Source organism: Diabrotica undecimpunctata, chromosome 2, assembly GCF_040954645.1.
Source record: "Diabrotica undecimpunctata isolate CICGRU chromosome 2, icDiaUnde3, whole genome shotgun sequence".
Lineage (NCBI taxonomy): Eukaryota > Metazoa > Arthropoda > Insecta > Coleoptera > Chrysomelidae > Diabrotica > Diabrotica undecimpunctata.
The window spans coordinates 27,101,428-27,124,090 of NC_092804.1; the positions used below are offsets into that span (position 1 = coordinate 27,101,428).

Below are 22,663 nucleotides of genomic sequence, written 5' to 3' on the forward strand. Positions count from 1 at the left end.
ACACAAATAATAATTTTAACCCAATAGGCACAATTAACACAATCACTGCTGACATCAATTTTATTCCTGAACAGAAAGTGATATACAGACAAGAATAGACCTTGCGCAAAATTATTTTAATAACTGACTGGTCACTGGTAAACTCAAACGATTATCAAAAAGAGCATTTTTTTTACGGGTATCCCAGGTAGAGCAGAGGCGTTTCCTGAGCACTGAGGCCCTGCATCATTAGGCACGGGCTTGTTAGCCAGAACTTCACTAGCTGTATGTTAAATTCGTGATGTACTCTTTGTAACTCATCGTATGAAATCGACGATTAATATCCTATCATCTCCATTGATTCTGTTAGTTAAGTTAGGCTAGAATTAAATTGCTTATTGGTCTTATAGACGAGATTGTAATAATGGGACCATCATATTGATGTCAAATAAAAAGAAATCAGCATAGCATACTATTTTCCGTTTTTCATATTTCTTTATTTTCATATAAACTATGTTTTATCTGCTTAAAAAATCTGTCCCAGTAGTCCTCTTTAATTTTTCTAATTAAGGTGTATGTTTAGAACTTTTTGTAGTATTTTTTGCGTTCTATATTACAGAAAAACTTTTTTCTTCGCATTTTCGTTTCGACGTTTCGACTTCTAGGAATCTTCCTTATTTTTTCAAACATATTCAATAAAGTAAATAATAAAAGAAATAATTGAAGCTCAAGTTCAACTGTCCAGCCTTCAATCAATTGCCTCAAAAACGGCCTGAAAATGACTGTCAATAAAACGGAGTAAATTACAAACAACAAAAATGCACGCACCCCTTACTTATATAAAAATATAACAAGAAAAAATCAAGCCTTTACTTTTAAAAGTCAAAGTTTATTAAACCTGATATAAAAAAGCAGTAGGGCCAGATCAAATTCCAGAAGAAACATGTTATCTTGAATATAAATGGTCGATATATTAGACCTAATATACAAAACAAAATCTATCTATCAAAAAATGTCTATATATATATATATATATATATATATATATATATATATATATATATATATATATATATATATATAACGAGTTTATTACAGCTGCCGCCGTTTCTCGCAACCTAGCTTCCAACGCTTGCTATCGTTCCAGTCATCTACTTGTAGACCCCTATCTTCCATTGCATCTTTTACTTCTTGTCTCCACGATCTACTTGGTCTTCCCTTTTTCCTGCGGTTGGTGGGGATCCACTGTAACATTCTCTTTGGCCATCGTTGATCATTCATCCTTTCTACATGGCCATACCATTTCAGCCTTTTGCATTCTATAGTTTCCAGGACGTCAATGTCTATGCCCATACGCTCTATGATTTCAGTATTCCTTACTCTATCTCTTCTAGTGAGTTGGCAACATCTTCTCCAATAATTCATTTCCATTGCTTTTATTTTGGATGCGTCATTTTTATTTATTACCCAAAGCTCTGAACCATATGTAGCAATGCTTTCTATGATACTTTTGTATATCCTAATTTTTGTGTTTCGGGTGATGTGGTTATTCCAAAGTATACTATTCAGTTGACGTATTGCTGAATTTCCTTGAACAATTCTAGTAGCTATTTCTTTTGTATTCCGACCATTGTTTGTAACGTTTACACCGAGATATTTATAGCTATCAGTATTTTGAATTTGTTTGCTTCCTAGTTCTAAGTGCTTTCCTTCACCTTCCACTACTACGTACTCTGTTTTTGATGGATTAATTGATAAGCCCCACTTAGTATATTCTTCATCTATTTTTCGTAACATGTAGTGGATATCATCTTGATTTTCTGCAAGTATTACTTGGTCATCAGCAAAATGCAAGCTGTACAGTGTATGGTCTCCAATTTTAACACCCATAGGTTCACATTTTCTTTTCCAAATATCCAAAACCCCCTCCAAATAAATCTTAAAGAGTGTAGGTGCAATGCAGCAGCCTAGGCGAAGTCCTTTGGTCACTTTTATCTTTTTTGTCACTTTTTGTCCAATCTTTATTACACTCGTCATATCATCGTACAACTCCCTTACAGCATTAATGTAAATCGGTGGAATATTCTTGTCTTCTAGCACCTGCCATAGCTTGGCTAATGGGACACTGTCATACGCTTTTTAAAGATCAATAAATACCATGTGTGTCTCCATATTATGTTCCAAACGCTTTTCTATTGTTTGTTTTAGGCAGAACACATTGTCTATACAAGAACGACCAGTACGAAAGCCCCTCTGATCTTCAGCGTCTTCCCAGCAATCTTCAATTCCTCTTTTAATTATCTTCCCTTAGACTCTACAGATTGAGTTAGTTACACTAAGCCCTCGGTAGTTCTTACAATCTTTTCTGTCGCCTTTATTTTTGTATATATTGCTGATATATGTCTTCCACATTTTACACTATATCACTAAGACTACAAACACTAATGATAACTGTGGTGAATATTGAACAGTATCTTAACTTTACTGAAACTATTGTTTTATTTTACAAAGGATCTTATTTTGTAAATAACAATATTTCCTTTCTTTTTGTTTCAGTTTCAATCTCAGTTTTAAGCAGAGCTACGGATCTATTACAAGAGGTGAGTGGTTGTTTATAATCGTGTAAAAACAATGATTTTTGTTGTATAAGTAATTATTATGGTAATAAAAGATACTAAAATTTTTATTTTATGCTACATTGTAGATAAATATTTAAGGTTTGGCTCACCACATAGCGTTGTCCAGAATATGAAAAAGATATAGGTGAAGAGAGTATTTAAAATATCAAAGGAAGAATACGAAGGAGAAAAGACCACGGAAAAACGATTCAGCACTTATTAATTCTATACAAAAAGTAAGAAAGTTTTCGTGTTATGATTTTCCATGTAGTATTCCATCATGTCATATACATTTCACCATACGTGTCTTATGTAACTCCCTCCAACCAGGTTTTCTCTTCTCTTTAACAAAAGGGGCCACACTTTTATCGGAATGTTTCATCATATAATACAGCACATACATCTATATATTTCATCTATTCCACTCTCATCATCATACAGCCTACACGTTTATCGCTGGACATTGGCTTCTTGTATACTTTTCTACTTCATCCGATTTTGTACTATCTGAATTCAATTTGTAGTCACTCTTTTTATGTGATCAGTCCATCTCATCGGGCGTGAACCTCTGTTTCTGTCATCTTGTATTCGGGGTCTCAATGCATCCCAAGCTAGGTTTATTCTTCTGTTCAGCTCGAACCTTTAATTGTTTGTACTTATTCTGATCTCATTGCCCAAATTGTAGGAATCAGCTGACTCGATGTCCCTGTCTTAAAATGAGATATTTTTGCTGTGAACTAAATTGGTCATAAACTGTGTTAATGAATAATTTATTTTAAGACCCACTCTTTTTGTGGCAATTGAAGCTCTTGGAGGATTCGGAATGAGAATGATGTCATATGTAAACCTAGATCATTTCTTTTCATTCTTTCTTATTGTAAGTAGGCTTTAAAGCCTGTTGTTTCTTCTTCAATATTAGCCTCCTAAATTTTTTAAATTGTCGCACCATCTTTTTCTTGGTCTGTCAATACTTCTTCGTCCATTTGGTGACTTATCTCGTGCTTTTCGTATTATTCTATCCTCTGCCATTCTACTAATGTGTTCGTTCCACTCCTGTTTCCGTTTTGTCACCCATCCATTTATGTCTTCTATATTGCATGTACTTCTTATGTTTTCGCTTCTCTCCCTATCCAACAGACTTTTTCCTGATATTCGTTGGAGTATTTTCATCTCTGTTATTTCACATATGTATATAGGTCGAATTGCTGCTTTATAGATTCTTGTCTTTGTGTGTTGTCTTAGGTGTTTGTTCTTCTAGATTCTGTCATTGAAAGATCCCGCCGCTTAACTTGCTTTTAAGCTTTGTTGTCGTACTTCTTCTTCAACATCTCCGTAACTAGTTATATCTATTCCCAAATATCTACTCCTTGCTTTCTGTTTTATTATTTTCCCATCAATTTCAATTTTACATCGTAGTGGGTATTTAGATGTTGTCATATATTTGGTTTTTTCTGCTGATATTATCATATTGTATTTCTTGGCTGTAGTATTGAAGATGTGTGTTAATCTTTGGAGCTTGTCTTCTGTCCCGGCGAGTAATGCGGCATCGTCTGCATAACATAATATTTGAATTTCTTTGTTCCCCATTCTGTAGCCATGACCTCCTTTACGTACTGCTTGTATTACTTCGTCTATTATTATATTAAAGAGAAGTTGGCTTAACGAGTCTTAAAGGCGTATTCTAGCAAAATTGTAAACAATTTACGAGACATATCGTCTCGTTATCGAATGCCTCTAACGAAAGGCCTTAGTACCCTCATTAAGTCTTACACAAGCTGTATCATGCTCATAGATGTTTTTGATGAGGGATTTGTATCGGTGGCCTATTCTATGTCGCTCTCTGCCTCTCCAACTGTCTAATTCGTATAGTGCAGGTAAATTAGTAGGATGGAATTACTGCTAACAAATTCGACAAAACGACAGTTTGTACCTATCATTTGAGACGAAATCGTTTTGTCGAACTTATGAGTTTTATTCAACTCGCCGATAATCAGTCCAATAACGGTACTGATCTTATATACAAAATTCGCCTTTTGTTTGATATGCTTAATTCTGCATTCAAGCAAAGCAAATTACTCCTGGTCCCACTGTAAGCATCTATGAGATTATGATTCCTTTTTACGCGAGACATGGAAGTAAATAATTTATAGGGGTAAACCCATTAGATTTGGGTACAAACTGTGGGTAGCTGCTGTTCCTTCGGGTTACATCCATCATGTCGAACCGTATTGCGGCTCTTCTACTAGCCTTCCTCAAACTTGTCTAGGGCAAGGGGATGATGTTGATCTAGGTCTAATTGATCACATGCAATTGAAAAAAGAAAATAGACTTCATTTGACAATCTTTTTACATCGGTTGTATTGTTGCAAGAATTGAGTTCTAGAGAAATTGGAAGCACAGGAACATTGCGTGAATCGCTGAAATGCTGAAATCGCTGAAACGGCGCAATGAGACTGAGGAAGAGAAAAACAGAGAGGTGACGTGCTATGCGGCTACTTCTTCGTCTAGTGATCTTTTGCTACAGTGGCGCACCCAGGGGGGTTTTGGGGGTTAACTTTCCCCTCTCCAGGGCAAATAATGTAAAAAATATGTAGAGAATAGTAAGACAATTTAACTTGTCTTTGACACACAATACAAAAAATCCAAAACGCTAATTTAATAATTAAATTACCTATAACCACCCGTACATGTGAAAGGTCATTTTCATCCCTGAAAGTAATAAAGACTTATTTAAGAAATTGTATTAGCGAAGATAGTAAATGGGTTAGCTTTGATGTTTATTTATAAGAACATTCAAATAGAAGAAGAAACTATATGGCTCCAAAGCAACGCCGCTTGGTCATTTTATTATAAATTTAATTTGTTTACAAATTGTTATTTAAAATACAGTTCACGATTTAAATTAATATTTTTCATTATATTTAGATATAGATACCTAATATTAGGCTCATGATAAGAGTAGACAGAACTGTTGCTAGTAGCATGCGCCTACAGGACTGTATCTGCAGCGGCCTTGTGCGTATAGCATGTATTAGCAGCAGAAAGGAGACATCTCTATGAGAGAATAGAGCATTTGACAACAGCTATAAAAAAAAGAAGAAAGATGGCAAGAAGAATGGACACGGAAGATGTTGCTCAGTGGACCAAGATGCTGATCCCGAGTTTAAGGGACTAAGTAGATTTCTGTTTTAGGGTGTATCTTCATAGGTTTATAAAGACAGATAGAGATAAATGCCTATACTGTGAATATTCCGACACTTTTACTCACACAATGCTAGAGTGTAATAGATGTACAGTGGAGAGAAACAGAATGTATAGAGAAATATGTATGAAGCCTGTGACTGCAAGAGAGATGATTGTGAAGATGACGGGAAGTAAGGAGAGATGGAATAGTGTGTACAATTACTTCCAAACAGTAATTAAAAAGAGAGAAGAAGAAACATTAACCGGACGAACGACAGAGATAAGATCTAAATAGGAGAAGAGAGTGTTCCAAAAATGTCGTCAGCCTTACAGCAGCCATCCCACTTTCGGAGTACGGTACGTGCCACAGTCAACTGCGCACACAAGTAGGAGAGGGTGGTTTTAGTTGGTAGCCAGGATAACAGATACCTGAATATTTAGCACTGCTATCTTTAGTACTTTAAATTAAACCAAAACCTAAATGGAGGACTCAAAACGGAGGTAGCATAAAAAAAATTTGGGTGCACACCCCCCGCATCTCCCAGGAGCGCCGCTGTTTTGCTATTTCGCTGGAATGATAATAACGTTGTGGCAACTAGAGTTGCAAGGCTGCCATTGCGTCAGATAAGAATTTTAGTAACTAAAAAAATAACTAGGGAATTCTGGGAATGAATGGGTTAGGGACTCTTATGTCATGAACCATCTTTTTGTTTTTAGTATCGACAAAATCGATTTCATTTTTGGTCACTACATCTGGACTGACTGGAAGAAAAAGTTATTCATTGCAAAGGGGCCATTTGGCATCAAGAAACCTAAAAACGTTTCATCCCTTTCATTTTTTTCCTAGTCCATAGGGGTTCACTGTAATTTCGTTTTCTTCCAGTTTATATCATAACTTAGCATTCAAATTGTACATGGTTAGGTTATGTGGTAGGCGCTAGTCTTATTACATTTTCTAGATCTTCCTAAAATGTTTCCACTTCCTCGTTCGATCCCCTCTAACTCTACTGAAATCACTTCATTCTTTATCCTATTACTCTCTAGTACCGCATTCAAAACTCTTATTTTTCATAATAATTTCGCCATTTAAATCAAAGTTACCATCTTCTTTGTAACAGTAAACTCTATATTCAAAATATTACCCTAAACATTCTGTTTGTATCCTACCTAGTGCTAAATCCTTTAACTCAATACCTTGCCTTCATTGTTCTAATCTTTGTTTTAGCTCGCTTAAGTATTTCCTAGTAATATGACATTATCAGCGCACATGAAGCACTCAGGAATGTCGTGGACATTCTCCCTTTTATTTGATCCAATACTATTTAATGATGATAAAAAAGGACTAAACATTGAGCCCTGATGAAATTATACTTTCGCATGAAACATATCAGTCTTTCCTACTCCTACCCGAACACTATATAGTTGTTACTAGCATGGCTATGGCATATCTTCACATTTTCAAAATCTTCTTTTTTAGTCAGGTCCACAAAATATGTGGAGGAATTCGATCATATGCTTCATCAAAATTAATGAATCCGTATATATGTATTTTTCATACATTTTTCTATAAGCTGATATTTGTTGTTGATATAGGCTGTATCACCAAGTAGTTTTATCGCTTATAGATTGTAAATTCTTGGAGCTATTCTTTCTTTTTGTACACTGGTACTGTGGCACAGTCACCTAGTTCTTTAGCACTCTGTGCTTTCCAAACAAGTATTTATTCAATAGTTCAATAGTTTAATAGGCTTTAAACGTGCTGCATTTGTGGCCTCAAGTATCTCATTATCACAAGGCAACATATAATTCCGTATTTTCTTTAAAAACATCGCTTATTTCTGGTACTGTAATGATGAGAATGATTTATTACCCTTTTTACTTGTGACAGCAAGTGGTTTTGTAACAATAAAATTTGTCTGTTTGACTCTTAGATTATTTTAATAAGTACTATGGTATTTACCTGCTGCTATTTCTCTTAATATGTCGTTAATTCTATCTATTCTTTTGTCATTGCAGTAAATTTTTTTTTCTAATTTCTTCTCAAAGAGTTCTGTATTATTTTATTTTTTTTTGTTTGCTGTGGTTCTTATACTTATTTCATATCTTTCCAGATTTTGAGTTCTGAAACTATTTTATTGTGACATGTTTAACACAGATATTTTTAAATTGGATCAAACCACCATTGATTATCATCATCATCATCATCATTATCATCATCATCATCATTATCATCATCCAGCCTTCATTTATCACGTCCACTGCTGACATAGGCCTTACTTAAACTCCTCCATTGTTTACGAGTTTGTGCTCTTTGTTGCCAATTTTTGGTGATACGCCTGATGTCGTCAGCCCAACGTGTAGATGGTTTTCCACTACTACGTTTGTCTGCTCTTGGCCTCCAATTTGTAATTTTGCTCATTGATCGTGAGTCGTGCATTCTCGCTATGGCCCTTTTCTTATTCGGTCCCAGAACTTCACTCCCATCATATACCGTTCCATTCGTCTTTGTGCCACTCTCAATTTTGAAGCCGTAGTCTTGGTTAAAGTCATAGTTTCCGCCCCATAGGTCATGATCGGTAATACGCATTGGTCAAATACTTTTCTTTGAAGCTAATTGGTATGTTGGCCCTAAGTGTGTCTCGCAGTTTTCCAAAGGCTGCCCACGCTAGAGTAATTCGTCTTTGGATTTCGCATGTTTGGTTATCCCTGCTGATTCTTATTTCATGACCCAAATACGTATATTTCTCCACCAGTATTACCACTTTGTCTTTGTCTATTGGGGGGCATATTTGTCATAAACCTGGTTTTGGTCAAGCAAAGTCCAATTCATTTAACATATCTATGGCTCTCTTAAATTATCTGTGATAAGGACAATGTCATCTGCGAAACGGAGATGGTTAATGATAATTAAATGTTTTATTTTGTTTCTACGTTTCGATTTCCAATTCGGAATTAGTTTTCCTCAATTGTTTTCCTGGGAGAAACTTCAAGACCACTAAGAATTAGAATAAATGAGTATGAATCTTAATTATGAAGTAAAAACATAGACTTTGATAGATCTCAGATATGCAAATACAGTTGAAGCAATAAATACATAGACAGATGTAAAGATACATGAATAATTATGAAAGGAACAGATAGTAAAAAGAGGAAGATTAAGGAAACAGCCCTCATCACACTAATGAAGCAAATTATTTAGCAAACACATCAATAGAATGTAGCAAGATCTGATTACCAAGACTGAAAGAGAGAGTAAGTTACCAGTAAGAGTTTGCCAACACTCAGGAGTTAGCAGCAGGTCAGAGATCCATCATTCGTAATAAGTAGGTATAGAAAGATCAAAATGTAATATCAATGAAGGTGAAAATATTTAAAAAGCAAGTCATGCTTTTCTTCTTGTTGTTCTTCTTCTTTTTGTTCTCATCATCATCATTCTGACTTTACAACCCTGCGTGAGTCCTAATCTCCTTAAGAATTTCTCTCCAGTCGTCCCTATCCATTGAATTTCTCCGCCAAGCACGTATTCCTATAGTTCCCATGTCTTAATCGATGTTATCAAGGAACCTTGTTCTGGATCTTTCTCTTCTTCTCTGACCAATGGGTCTATCAAGAAGCGTTTTTCTAGATGGGTCATTTTAATACATCCGCATTACATGCCGTAGCCACCTCAGACGTCCTATCTTAATATGTTTTACGATATTTTCCTTGTTCTTCTTTGTTCACGCCTCTACCTAATTCAAGTTTATTTTATGCATTTTTACAATCCGGCAACATAGTAGCGTAGGAAGATATTATTATGCCATATGTGAAGATAAGGCGAGCCCCTAAAGGTACCCCAAAGACGACAGCACTCAAATAAGTTTGATTATCATATCAAGTCATTCCATTCTTCTTATTTTAATACAATGTCTTGTTTTTTCAACGTTGTAGCCTAAGTTAGGATTTCGATGTCCAACTTTCATAACAGCGTTTGGGAAGTCATCTGGGTAGCCTGATACTGTTCAGTTTATCTTCCTTTATAATCTTTGTAAGTATAATCAGAGAACAACCCAACACATGTGTCTCTGTTATTCTAGGGTATAATATCACCCATTCTATCAACGTGGTCTCTCCTGTGGCGCACCCAGGGGGGGGGGGGGGGTTTTGGGGGTTAAACCCCCCCCCCCAGGGCATATAAAGTAAACAATATATAAAGAATAGTAGAAAAATGTAACTTGTCTTTCACACACAATACAAAAAATCCAAAACGCTGATTGAATAATTAAATTACCACTTTAAATATGTAGAACACAATAATTATTGTATAAATACGCAATAATTAATAATATTTTTCATTATATTTAGATATAGATACCTAATATTAGGCTTATAAAAAATTAGACAGAACGAGTCTGTTGCGAGTAGTATGCGCCTACAGGACTGTATCTGCGGCGGCCTTGTGGACTATCACGGGTTGTGTTCCTCTGCATGTGTTAGAGCAGTAGAAAAGAAAAGAGACATCTCTATGGGAGAAGAAAGCATTTGACAACAGCTATAAAAAAAAGAAAGGGAAAGATCAATGGAAAAATGGCAAGAAGAGTGGAACAACAAGGAAGATGTTGCTCAGTGGACAAAGATGCTGATCCCGAGCCTAAGGGACTGGGTAGATTGTCTGTTTTAGTGCGTATCTTCATAGGTTCAGAAAGACAGATGCAGATAAATGCCTATACTGCGAATATTCCGACACTGTTACTCACACAATTCTTCTTCTTCTCGTGCCACTCCTAGCGGAGATTGGAAATCATCATGGCCACTGCGACTTTGTTAGCAGCGCGCCTAAAAAGTTCAATCGAACTACACCCGAACCATTCACGTAGATTACGAAGCCACGATATTTTTCTTCTTCCCACACTTCTTTTGCCCTTAATTTTGCCCTGCATGATATTTCTTAAAAGTTCGTACTTTTCACCTCTCACAATGTGCCCCAAGTATTCCATCTTTCTAGTTTTTATCTCATTTAGAATTTCGCATCACTCACACAATGCTGGAGTGTAATAGATGTACAGTGGAGATAAACAGAATGTATAAAGAAATAGGTATGAACCCTGTGACTGTAAGAGATGATCGTAAAGATGACGGGAAATACGGAGGGATGGAATAGTGTTCACAATTACATCCAAGCCGTCATTAAAACGAAAGAAGAAGAAGAGAAACACCAACCGGGCTAATGACAGAGATAAGATCTAATTACTATTTTAATGGGAATAAGTCGCAATTGAAGGTTAAAATAAGTTTATTGACGTTTGAATTTTTGATCTTTGATCTTGCACTGATAACTTGTTTATACTCCAACAATTAATATAAAAAAGAATAGCGGTTGGTACAGAAGTACATCTAGCCTTCATCGACCTAGAAAAGGTGTATAATACAGTTCCCAGACTTAAATTGTGGCAAGCTTAACAACAACTCGACATTAGTCCATACCTTTTAGGAATAATCACAGAACTATACAGGGATAACACTACTTACCTAAAAATCGGATATAGACTATCAGAGCCAATAAAAGAAACTAAAGGACTAAAACAAGGATGCAGTATGTCACCCTTACTGTTTAATTTATATATTGAGGCAGCCGTCCAAAATTGGAAAAACCACTGCCAGGGAATTGGAATCCCCATAGGAAATGACGTACTGTTCTCCCTAAACTTTGCGGATGACCAAGTCATCCTAGCTCAAGATTCTTATGATCTAGAATTTATGATAAAGTGTCTATAGAGAGAATATTTAAAATGGGGGTTACAAGTCAGCATGAAGAAAACAGAATATTTACTTAATTATCAGTTCAGATGCAAGGTTTGAAGTGTTGATAGACGAGGACGTGGAAATCAAACAAGTGAAAAAATTTAAATATTTAGATCCACTCATTGCTAAGAACGGCTTGGGAGAAACCGAAATTAAACACGAAGTAATCAGGGACGTAAAATTGTAGGATGTCTGAACTCCTTATGGTGGGATCACCACATTTCCAAAAGGAACAAAAAAAAAGAATAGGGCAAACCATGGTTGAATCAGTTCTTTGTTCTATGGCTCTGAAGTATGGACAATTAATGCAGACCTGAAGAGAAGATTGTTGACAGTTGAAATGGATTATTTGAGAAGAAGTGCTAGAATATCAAGGCAGGAAAGGAAGACTAACGAATCTATAAGAAATAACATGAATGCTACAGAAACGGTCATTGACAGAATAGAAAGAAGAGATTCAAAATGGTTTGGACATCAATTGAGAATGTCTGACAAACGTTGGCCCCAAAAACTTCACAAATCGAAGCACCCTGGAAGAAAAAAAGAGGTAGACCTCGACGCTCTTGAAATGAAGGAATTAGAAGAGCGATGGAATCGACAGGTTTGGAGAAGGAGCATGCCTTGCACCGAGAGGATTCCCGGAGGAGAACGGGAATACGACGATAGCCGTCTTCAAAATGTATTGTATTTACAAGTTCGATTAATGTCAAACGCCAATAACCTTATTTTAACCTTCAATTTTGGCTTATTCCCATTAAAATAGTAATTACTTTAAAATGCCACAAGAAAATAGCTTCAGAACAATAGATAAGATCTAGATAAGAGAAGGGAGTGTTCCAAAAATGTCGTCAGCCTTACAGTGACCATCCCACTTTCAGAGTACGGTACGTGCGACAGTCAACTGCGCATAAGTAAGAGAGGGTGGTTTTAGTTGGTAGGTAGGATAATAGATACCTGAATCTTTGGAACTGCTATCTTTAGTACTTTAAATTTAACTAAAACCCAAATTGTAGGGACTCAACATGGAGGTAGCATAAAAAAATTTCAAAACCCCCCCCTAAGACAAATTCTGGGTGCGCCACTGGGTCTCTCCATGCTCTTTTTTTGACTTTAGACCATTTTAGAACGTCTTGGATGTTACACAGGGTCCTGATTATGTTGGTCGTCACTCTATCTCTAAGTGTTTTGTCAGTAATTGATTGTAGGGTCTTCATTTCTCTCGTTCTTAGTAGTTGCTTAGTAGTTGGATTTCTCTTTGGTTTCTATAAATTCAAGGTTTGGTTTTTTATGCCCTCCAACGTCATTGGAGTGCTCTTTTTAGATAATTTATTGATGGTCTATTGATTTATTAAGGACAAATTTTCTAATAGGTTGCATTTGTGTCTGTGTTACAGTATTGTGGGAATTTGTCTCACATCCGCTAAGAAATTATCTGTTTTTTTATTGCAACAGCTAATGAGCTTATTAACTACCGCTGACTTATCTTCATCACAGAGAAATTACATCTTCACAGGCTTCTGTAATATGCCTTTTATCTCTTTCGGTAGAAATTTCCACTTCTTCTATTACAAGATCGTTGGCGGTTTTCTTCTGGAGAAAGTATCTTTTACACCGATCAGACTGCAGCCAATTGGCTTATTGTATATTTTATTATACAAGTCATCAGGATTTCGGTAGATCTGTTATATACAAGATTTCTGCCAATACCCGATAGACCGTTTCCTTAGACCTGGTATATCTAGGGCTAGTGTAACTAGGCGAGATCGAATCATCAAATAGCAACAGGAAGTTTCATCGAAGCTGTTATATTATACTCAAGGTTCGCCTGTAACCTGTAGGATTCTCATTGTCAAATTTAACCATAGCTGCAGTAGCGCACCTAGAATTTGCCTCTGGGGGGTTTTGGTTGGTCACCGAATTTTTTTTATGATGTTACCTCCATTTTGAGTGCTTAACATGTGTGAGTAACAGTGGTGGAATAGGGTCCTGGGGGGGGTTTAAGCCCCAAACCCCCCCTGGGTGCGCCACTGCATAGCTGCCTCTTTGTTTTTAGATGATCTGCGAGCATGTATCTAGGTATAGCTTTTTCGCACCTTAGGTATCGTATATCACAAAACATTCCCTATTAACCGTTGCCACTCGCCATGTCGGGGGAGAGTACTTCTCCACTCAGGAGAGAAGTTTTACTGAGTATAGAGCTCCACAGTACAGTGTCAGATCGGGACACTGATTCGTTAATGTAATATAAGTATTTTAGCTTGGATATCTTAGTTCAAAATGTCTTTTTTCGATTATATTGTTCTTTCATTTACCGATTCCTTTCTCACTGTAAACTGCTATATACAATGAGGTATTGAATTATACCTATACAATACATATTGTACCATTCCTTCAGTAGACTGCGCAAAGTTTTTTATCTATTCCTTTATAACTTATTTGTTAATATTTCCCTATTTAAATTTTTACTAAAGTAGAGAATTTCATATTTTTAAAAAACATTTTTTATAAGTACTATCCCTTACAAAGGTCATATTGTCTGGGGCACTACGTGATGAAAGACTTTTAAATGCATGTATTGTTATTTCTGCCAACATAAATATTAAAACATAGGCATTATTTTAATTAGAATGAGTAGACATAACTCTGTCTTATTAAAATGCAGACTGCAAATCAAATGATGGAAAATTTCTATTTCCTTCAGATAAAAATAATGAATACAGAACTAATTTACTGTGAAGTTGTGGTGTTTACATTTTTAGAGTGAGTGAATAAAATTACGTTTGCATATGTGTTTTTTGTAGTTTTCGAAGTTTGCTTCAAGCATGCATAATTTTGAACTTTTGGGAAAAATTATGAAAAACTCTTAGTATCGTTGATTAAAGTAAACTAACTCTTTGAGATTGCACTTCGATCCCAGGTAATTTTTTTACTTCTAGTCTAGGAACATGGTTAGTAACAAAGTAAGGAAGGACTATAAATAACAAAGTAATTTATAATTGGTATTGAGAGAGAGATACATAAATTCTAATTATGTCTGCAAAATGCTTCCCTCCTTATTTCTCGAGCTCTTATTGAGGACGTGGCGACACTGTCTCCTGTCTCCATTGGTTGCGATTCCGTGCCATATGGATGGTTTCATTTAGGGATTTTCCCCCCAGAGTGTTCATTTGGTCTGCACATCTTGTTGGAGATCTTTCTCTTGGTCTTCGGACTATCAATAGGTACGTAGTACCTATTCTACTAGCTATGTGGCCGAAGTAATTTAGGTATGCTCGGTTTCTTTTAATAGCTTCTCTTTTATATTAAGCTCTTCCTATATTAACAGGTGTTCTGTGTTCTGTCCAGTATACGCGTGGAATTCTTCTGTAGACCCACATCTCGAAGGCTTTAATTGAACTTCTATCGGTTTTTTAAGTTCATGTTTTAGCTGCGTATGTAGCAATGGGAAAATAAGGGCATTGACGAACTCAGCTTAGTGTTTCTTGTTATTGTTTGGTCTTTCTATATTTTTATTAATTAAGCTGCTGCGATTCGGACCATTGATAGTCTGCGTTTGGTTTCTGAGGAGCTTGTTCGTTATCAAGGAGCCCAAGTATACAAATGTATCTCCTACTTCGAAATTCCCTACTTGGTGTATGTGAGGTAGAAATATTCCTGTCTACGATAGCGGTTTTGTTTTTCCGGTGTTGATCTGAAGTCCGAATTCTTTCCTTCTCTTGTAGTATAAAGATGTCATCTGTGTATCGGTGGTTACTGATTTTTCTGCCTCCCATAGCGATTTTTCCATCTCATTCGTCTAGTACATTCCTTATTATTCAGAATATTGTATATTCAGAATATAATATGTTGTATAATAATGGTGAAAGTATACAGCCCTGTCTAGTTCCTTTTTTTGTTTTGAATGCATTTGAATATATTCCGTGTACTTTAACTTTGGCTTTTGAAGTTTTTATCGTAGAGATTTCTTATTAGATTAACTAGGTGGTGTTATGGTGGTATTAGTTAAAGTGGAAAAATATTTCAAAAAATTTTATTTGCAAGGGGACAATTTTTTTTCTTTCGGTAGCCTTCTGTGATAATCTGATCATAGTGTAACCAATCGGCATATTTAACATCTTATATTTATTCATTATACCCATTCCAGAATTCCAGAATCCTGTACAAGCTTGTAAAGGTACTTTTGGAGTCATTAAAAAATGATTTCTGGCCGCCTACGATCTATTACCTCGCAGTTATGCCAGATATGGTTGACTCTTTTAAGTTCTTTGCTATAAAGTTGGCAATTAATCTCAACGAAACAGTCCCATTGTATGCAGGTGTCTTTTGGCTGTCGCATGTCCAGTAAGGAAGCTGCCTGTTATAATTTTTGTTGTCCGCAGTACTCCAGTCCTATTAGTGATATATAATATTACATTTTGCTAAGTGCTTGGTCGGGTATAGTTGTAATGTAACATGATCTGGAAGGGATATGAGGAATACCCAGGAGTTGGGCATAACTTTCGGTAGCAAAAAAATTCTTGGGACTAATAGAGACATAAAGAATTGCAGATTCAAGTATAATCACTGTGCAAACCCACACTCAGGTATTTTAACGAACACAACGGCGAGCTTTGGGTCGTGGTTCTATTGATCCAGCATGGGGGATATTGAGGTCAAAAAATTTGACTGTAGCACCAGTTGGCGCTACAACCCTTCTTGAGCCCTGGCCTACCTCAAAACATTCTTTCATACTTCCCTGTTGAGTGTCTGTCTTCTCCTTCCCCTTTCTCCAATCTCCCTTAAATCGTTCTGCACATCGCCCAGATATCTGAATTTAGACCACCCCTTTCTTCTTCTTCTTTCGACCAGCCTGTTTAGCATGGTTATTTTTAATCTGCTGTGACAGGTTATAAATAAATTTAAAAACTTACGAGTATTCTGCTCTTAACACCATTGAAGATAAAAACAGTCGGAACTAGTAGGGCCACAGTAGAAGCTGTTGGTGTGCTATTCAGGGCTCTAGTAATTACAAGATAAGCAAGTCTTTATACCTTGTTTAATTTGCGTACGGCCCTTTGCTGCAGCAAATTTGACCACCATATCACTAATACATGTTATTATTGGTTTTACCAACATAATTTTTACCATAATATAAATATAACATCTCTGGTTTTAAATCCAATTTTCCTTGAGTGTGTCAGACTACGGTCACCATTTTCTTGGTTATTCTTTCTATCTGCTGATTATAAGTAAGTCTCGAGTCTAATCTTACCCCAAGGTACTTTATTATACTTAACATATTTAATATCTACACCATTCAGAGTTAGAGGACGTAATCCTTCTTCTGGTAAATTTTATAATTTTGGAGTTCTGGGGGCTTATGTTAAGCCCTAGGTTTAGAGTCAGAGCATGTTGCATTCCATTTCTGACTGTGCCAATAAATTTTGGCCTTGGACTAAGTGAGCAAGTCATCTGCATGGCTCAGGACATGAATTATGTCAGTGTGAGTTTAGCTATCAACCTATATATAACCAGATTCCACAACAGATGAGATAAGACTCCCCCTGAGGATTGCCTCTTGCTAAAACTGTGCTGGCAATGTGTCCCCAGTAGCATTGCGTATATAACACGGCTCTTTGGTATGCAGTCTATCTATCTGCAGATTGCCTCGTCTATTCTTTTAATGGCTGATGACGGGAGAAATGTTGTAATTGGCTAGACATTCGGCTAAAATGATTAATTACTGCGGTCTTTAAAGTATGTCCTAAATAAAAAAATAGGAAAAAACACTATGGGTTACTAGGGATTTTAGAAAAAGGTGTAATATATACTATAGTACCAAAATTGTGGGGTGTGACTCATATTTTCAATGTAGACCTTTGCGGGTCTGAGGGGAAAGAAAATCGACGAGTATAGGTGTCCGGTTATTTTTAAAAAAAGTATAAGGATTTTAGAACGAATTAATTGTCATAAAACATATTTTCTTGTTTTATTGATGCCTTAGATAAAGAAAACTAATCCTTGTTAAATATATTTTTGTGGGGAAAACCCTTTATCAGTTTAAATTAACAAACTTCTGACTGATTCAAAGATTAAATTTAATTCCTATTCTCAAATAAGACTTAGTGACATGGGATTAGAAAAAGGATCATCTAGTAAATTTTAGTACAGGTAAAACTGAATTACTGAAGGAGAAGTAAGGAAGACTGAAAGAATCGAGAATGGATGAAGGAAGCAAAAATTCAATGAGCTCCGTAAAACTTAGAGAAGGACAAGAGAGCAACTGGCAAGATTTGCAAAAAATGAATTTAATAAACTGTACGCCTATAAACCTGTATGCCTAGAAATGGCAACTCGACACTGATTTATTACCTTTCTATTAATAGCAGAGACAGTTTAATTCTAATTAGAGTAGTTTTTGTAATAAAACTTCCGTGGTTGGGAATTTTAACTACTTCCAGAAAATAATATAGATAACCTAAATTTTTGGTGATATGTCTAAAAGTTCTTTTTTATTAAAGACATCGTTAAAAACATTATAGTCACACGATAGAACGAACGATATATATTGACAAACGTACTTTAAATAGAAAATAAATATTTCAAAGTTTAAGAAGTTAATCTAAAGTTCGAAGAAGATAATAATCAAAATATAATGTTTCCGAATCAAAAACAATGCCGACAAAGCTGTTGCAGTACTTTCCTTTCTAAACGATGATTTGTGTTAATTAGATAATAATCTATTATGCAAATGTCAAAAGAGAAGCTATATTCAAATTGTTTATATTTCGTCGTATATTTCGTTGTGGAGGCGTTACAGCATCTTCGTAAATTTTTCTAACATTTGAGGCGTTACTCAAATTATCCAGCATTCCTTCAAACTTATGATGAAAGAACTGAATGTAATGAAATCCAATTTAAATTACCTTAAAAGTGTACTAATTCAACAAAGAGAAATATATACCTTGAATTTAATTGTCAATATTTTATTTTAATACAAAATATCCTATAAGAACTAAAATACATGCTAGAAAAATTTCTAAATTCGGTAGAGTATATATCCAAATAAAAAAGATAAAACTCTTACATAGACTATAATATAGACTATATTTCTTGAGAATTGACCACAATAATTGTTATGAAAATTATAGATTTTATAGACGTTTCATTTTCCAAAAAATATTCTACTAAACGCAAAAAAACTCCAAAAGGAAGTATCTTGAGAATCATATTAATAACACAGTATAGATAACAACATGTTGTTGTCTATACTGTGTTAATAACTAATATGGTAATCAAACTATGGTTATCAACAACAAATTGACCATACAGTCAATTCACTGAGAAAAATTTTGACAAAATCATTGTCGTAAACATGTTTTGCTATCCAATGGTAGCATAGTCCAAATCAAGCCTTGGCCTTCTCCAAACTATGCCTCTAACTTTGCCGGTCCCGCACCGATCTTCTCCAGGTTCTTAAGTCTAGCAAATTTTGCGCTTTTGCTCCCACTCCATCCTCCTACCACCTGTTCTTTAAAAATATAAGACATACCATGAAAATATGGTTCTGGAAGTCATAGTAAAAAATTACCTACTAAATCTACTAGTCAGTTGGGACTGAGTTCGTTGTGTGAATAAAGTACCTCTCCAAGTGGACATTTGCCCATGAGAGTGATGGGGCAGAGGAAACCCTCTACCCAGACTGCAGAGTTATACCTGGTATACAGAAAGTCTAAAAGTGCAAAAGGGTTAGGAATATTTGTCAGTAGTGAAAATTTAAACATTTCTAATAGAAGAAGAAGGCTTAGTCACTCTTATTATTATTTCTTTTTACCTATTTGAAATGGACTCACACAGGCAACATAATTAAGATTTAAACATTTCTATTCCATCATTAGGAGAATATACCTCTGTGTTTCAGGCAGAGATTTTTGTAATCTAGGCTAGTGTGAGAATGCTCAGAGGAAGTTGACAAACTGACGAAACATAACAGTGTCACCCTGGTATGGGTTCCAGATTACCAGGGAATATATGGCAATGAAAGAACTGATGCACTTGCCAAAAAAAAAAAGTATCAGCTACAAAATACTTCGGGCCGTAGCTGGCCTTGGAAGTGTCAAAAAGGATCGGCTGCGACAGTAAGACAGCCTGGATTCGAAAGTAACCTAACCCTTTTTCCTCTTGTAGTGCCTATCCGTTTTGGATGTTGGCGACCACATGGCAATCTGTATTTTGCAAACTGCTGCTCTGAAAAGATTTGTGGTTGTTGTGTCGAACCACGTACGTAGATTTTTTATCCAGGAAATCCTTCGCCTTATTGGTCCTCGTTTTCCTTCTATTTTTCCTTGTAGAATGAATTGCAGCAACATATATCATTCACTGTTTCTCATGATGTGACTGAGGTATTCTATTTTGGCTGTTTTTATTGTGGTTAACAACCCTTTTCGAAAGCTTCAATTTTCTTGATGGTATCGTCTGTGAGAGTCCACGACTTTACCCTGTACAACAGTGTAGGTAAGATATAACATCGTAGTAACCTGACTTTTATGAGTACTGATAAATCATGGCAATGACCTTACCCTTACTAGTTACAGACCTGCATACACAACATGAAGCAGTTATGCATACCTTGCATGACTGTGAGGCATTATTTCGCAGGCGGAAAACACTTTTTGGAAACTACCAAGTGACTCCAAAGATATATGGTACTTATACACTAGACCTGTATAAGCTAGTGCAGGGTTCGAGAATTCTCATGGCTATCATGAAGAAATGGAAGATGTACAATAAGCCAACTGGCTGAAGTACTACCAGTTTATGACAGACAGCATCCATAAAAAAATTTCGTTATAAAAATCCCACTAGATTGCCAACTAAACGAAATCTGAAACAATCCTCAAGAGGTTCGTCTACGAATCGAATAGTATTCTTCGTCACAATGAATTTCCTTAGTGCTCGCAACGTGTGCTGTATCTGGCAACAGTGTTTATTGATTCGTACCTGACAACAAATTTTCTCATACGGTTAAATCTTTTTCCGTCGACCGTCCATTTATGATCAATTTTAACACCCTCAAAATCATTGATTAATGACCCCTATTAATGAATGATTTTCTATTAATGAACGATTTCATTATAGGCAATACAACATACATGGCTTGCATCAATTAATTAAACGCTCTGTGATTGGCAGAGACCTGTGGTGTAGGCAACCAAACATACACCTATTTATATTCCCACTAAAAATTAATTTAAAATGAAGTAGCCGCTGTTAGTACTATCTGTCATTGTATGTCATTATTTACTTTATTGTTTAAAATTCTGTGTATTTGAAAAATCAAAGGATGGATATTGACGAAGAGTTTAATTTAACTCCACCAGAATTTAACTTCTTCTATCACAGAATTTACAGAGGTCCAAGAAGACTTAAATATAAATTTATCAAAATGCTATACAGTAGATAATCATTTATCAATATCTTCCTTTAATTTCAGTAATTGTACCATTTCGAATATTAATGTTTACTATAATAAAACTACCACTAAGGAAACTTTGAATAAAGTCAATGAAAGCTAAAAAAATTGTTGTTTATCGTTTAGTAAATAAATATTTAAACTAAGATATCTTTACTTCTGAAAAGTACGGTCGACGGAAAAGTTTTGTAAGGAACTCGTGAATTAAAATGGCGATTAACAATCTCGAACATTAACGCGCTCGCGTCGCACACGCGTTAGAATATCTCAATTGTTAATCGCCCTTATTAATACACTTGTTGGTTAAATGACTATAAACATATTTATGGTGCTGCTTTCGTTTCCAACAATAAAACTGTTTTTAAATGGATGAAAGTAAGTGGGCGTTGTAAGGTTATGTATTAACAACGAGTTAGTAACTATCCATTCAATTACCCTACAATATATTATGTCATATGTCATATGACATATGGCATAGAAGTGTGCGAAGATACCAACAAAACGACACAGATGTAAGGGTTGCCGAAATGAAAACCCTAAGAACAATAGTGGCAAATCAAGAAGAGACAGGGTGAGAAATACAAACGTCAGAGAGCAGTGCAAAATTCAAAATATTGTAAGATGGGGAAGGCAGCGTAAGAGGATGTGGTACAATCATGTAAGACGAATGGATGAGAATAGACTCAAAAAAATTCCCCTAGAACACAACCCGCCCGGTTCAAGACCTCCCGGAAAACCACCTAAAAGATGGAGGGATAGTTGGCAATCTACCTCCCAGGAAATTAACCAGAGGCAGCTTCAGAATTAAATAGATCAAAAGATCTCCAAGAAGAAGAAGACCCTACAGTATAAATATGTCCGCTGTATGGCATATGCACTCTAGACATATAATATGTGTTGCATATACTTTATATCTTCCCTTTTTTTAAATTATAAAGTATATACCTATATTTTTCATCTACCCTCGTCTAACTATAAAAGTACTTAAGTAAGTAATCGCAACAACTTAATTGTTATTTAATCTGCAATACAAATTGCGAAGTATTGTAGTTTATGAGATTTTACCCTACCTGTTCGAGTGAGTGTACCTAACTTTATTATCATCATTTACTTCCTTTGCAAATAGTGAACTCCTCTCAGAGGGTCCTTGTAATGACTCATCTTTGCTTTTTGCATGGCCATTTCTAATGGCATCATTAGTTAATCTAACTGGAATATTTCTATAATTTTTTGTTATATTCTTCCTTTTTTTTTTAGTTTTATCGTCATTTAAGCAGACCAATTTTATTCTATAAGTCCTTTTCTGTTCTTGTGATAGAATTTTGCATTTTTCCTTAGTATATAATAATATACTGGTCGTAACTGCACCACCACATCAGCATTGTTTTTTATTTCATAAAGTCTTTTTACTCCTTTCTTATAAAAATATACTTTTTGTTTTTTCCTGCATTTATCTACAAATTTATCATATTCTCTTTTATTTTTTAGAGAAATATACTGTACCATTAACTGTTGTGGTAAGAGATTTCTTAAGAAGCGATTCAATAATATTCAAGTTGGTGTCGCATCATCATTTAGTGGAGAATTTGATAAATCCAATGAAGCTAAATACAAGTCTTTCTTTTCAGCCAGGTATTTCCTTAGGTACAGT

The 22,663-nt window shown here is 35.4% G+C and overlaps 2 long non-coding RNA genes across 3 annotated transcripts in view; one reads left to right on the forward strand and one right to left on the reverse strand.

The window, feature by feature from the left end:
• LOC140434367 (uncharacterized) overlaps nucleotides 1-22,663 on the forward strand; it is a 1,119,986-nt gene that overhangs the window by 413,480 nt on the left and 683,843 nt on the right. The window contains exon 3 of the long non-coding RNA XR_011950047.1: nucleotides 2,536-2,579. This is a non-coding gene — a long non-coding RNA (uncharacterized lncRNA). The remainder of the gene's footprint in view (nucleotides 1-2,535; nucleotides 2,580-22,663) is intronic.
• Nucleotides 1-22,663, reverse strand: part of LOC140434368 (uncharacterized) — a 237,591-nt gene that overhangs the window by 170,979 nt on the left and 43,949 nt on the right. The window lies entirely within an intron of this gene.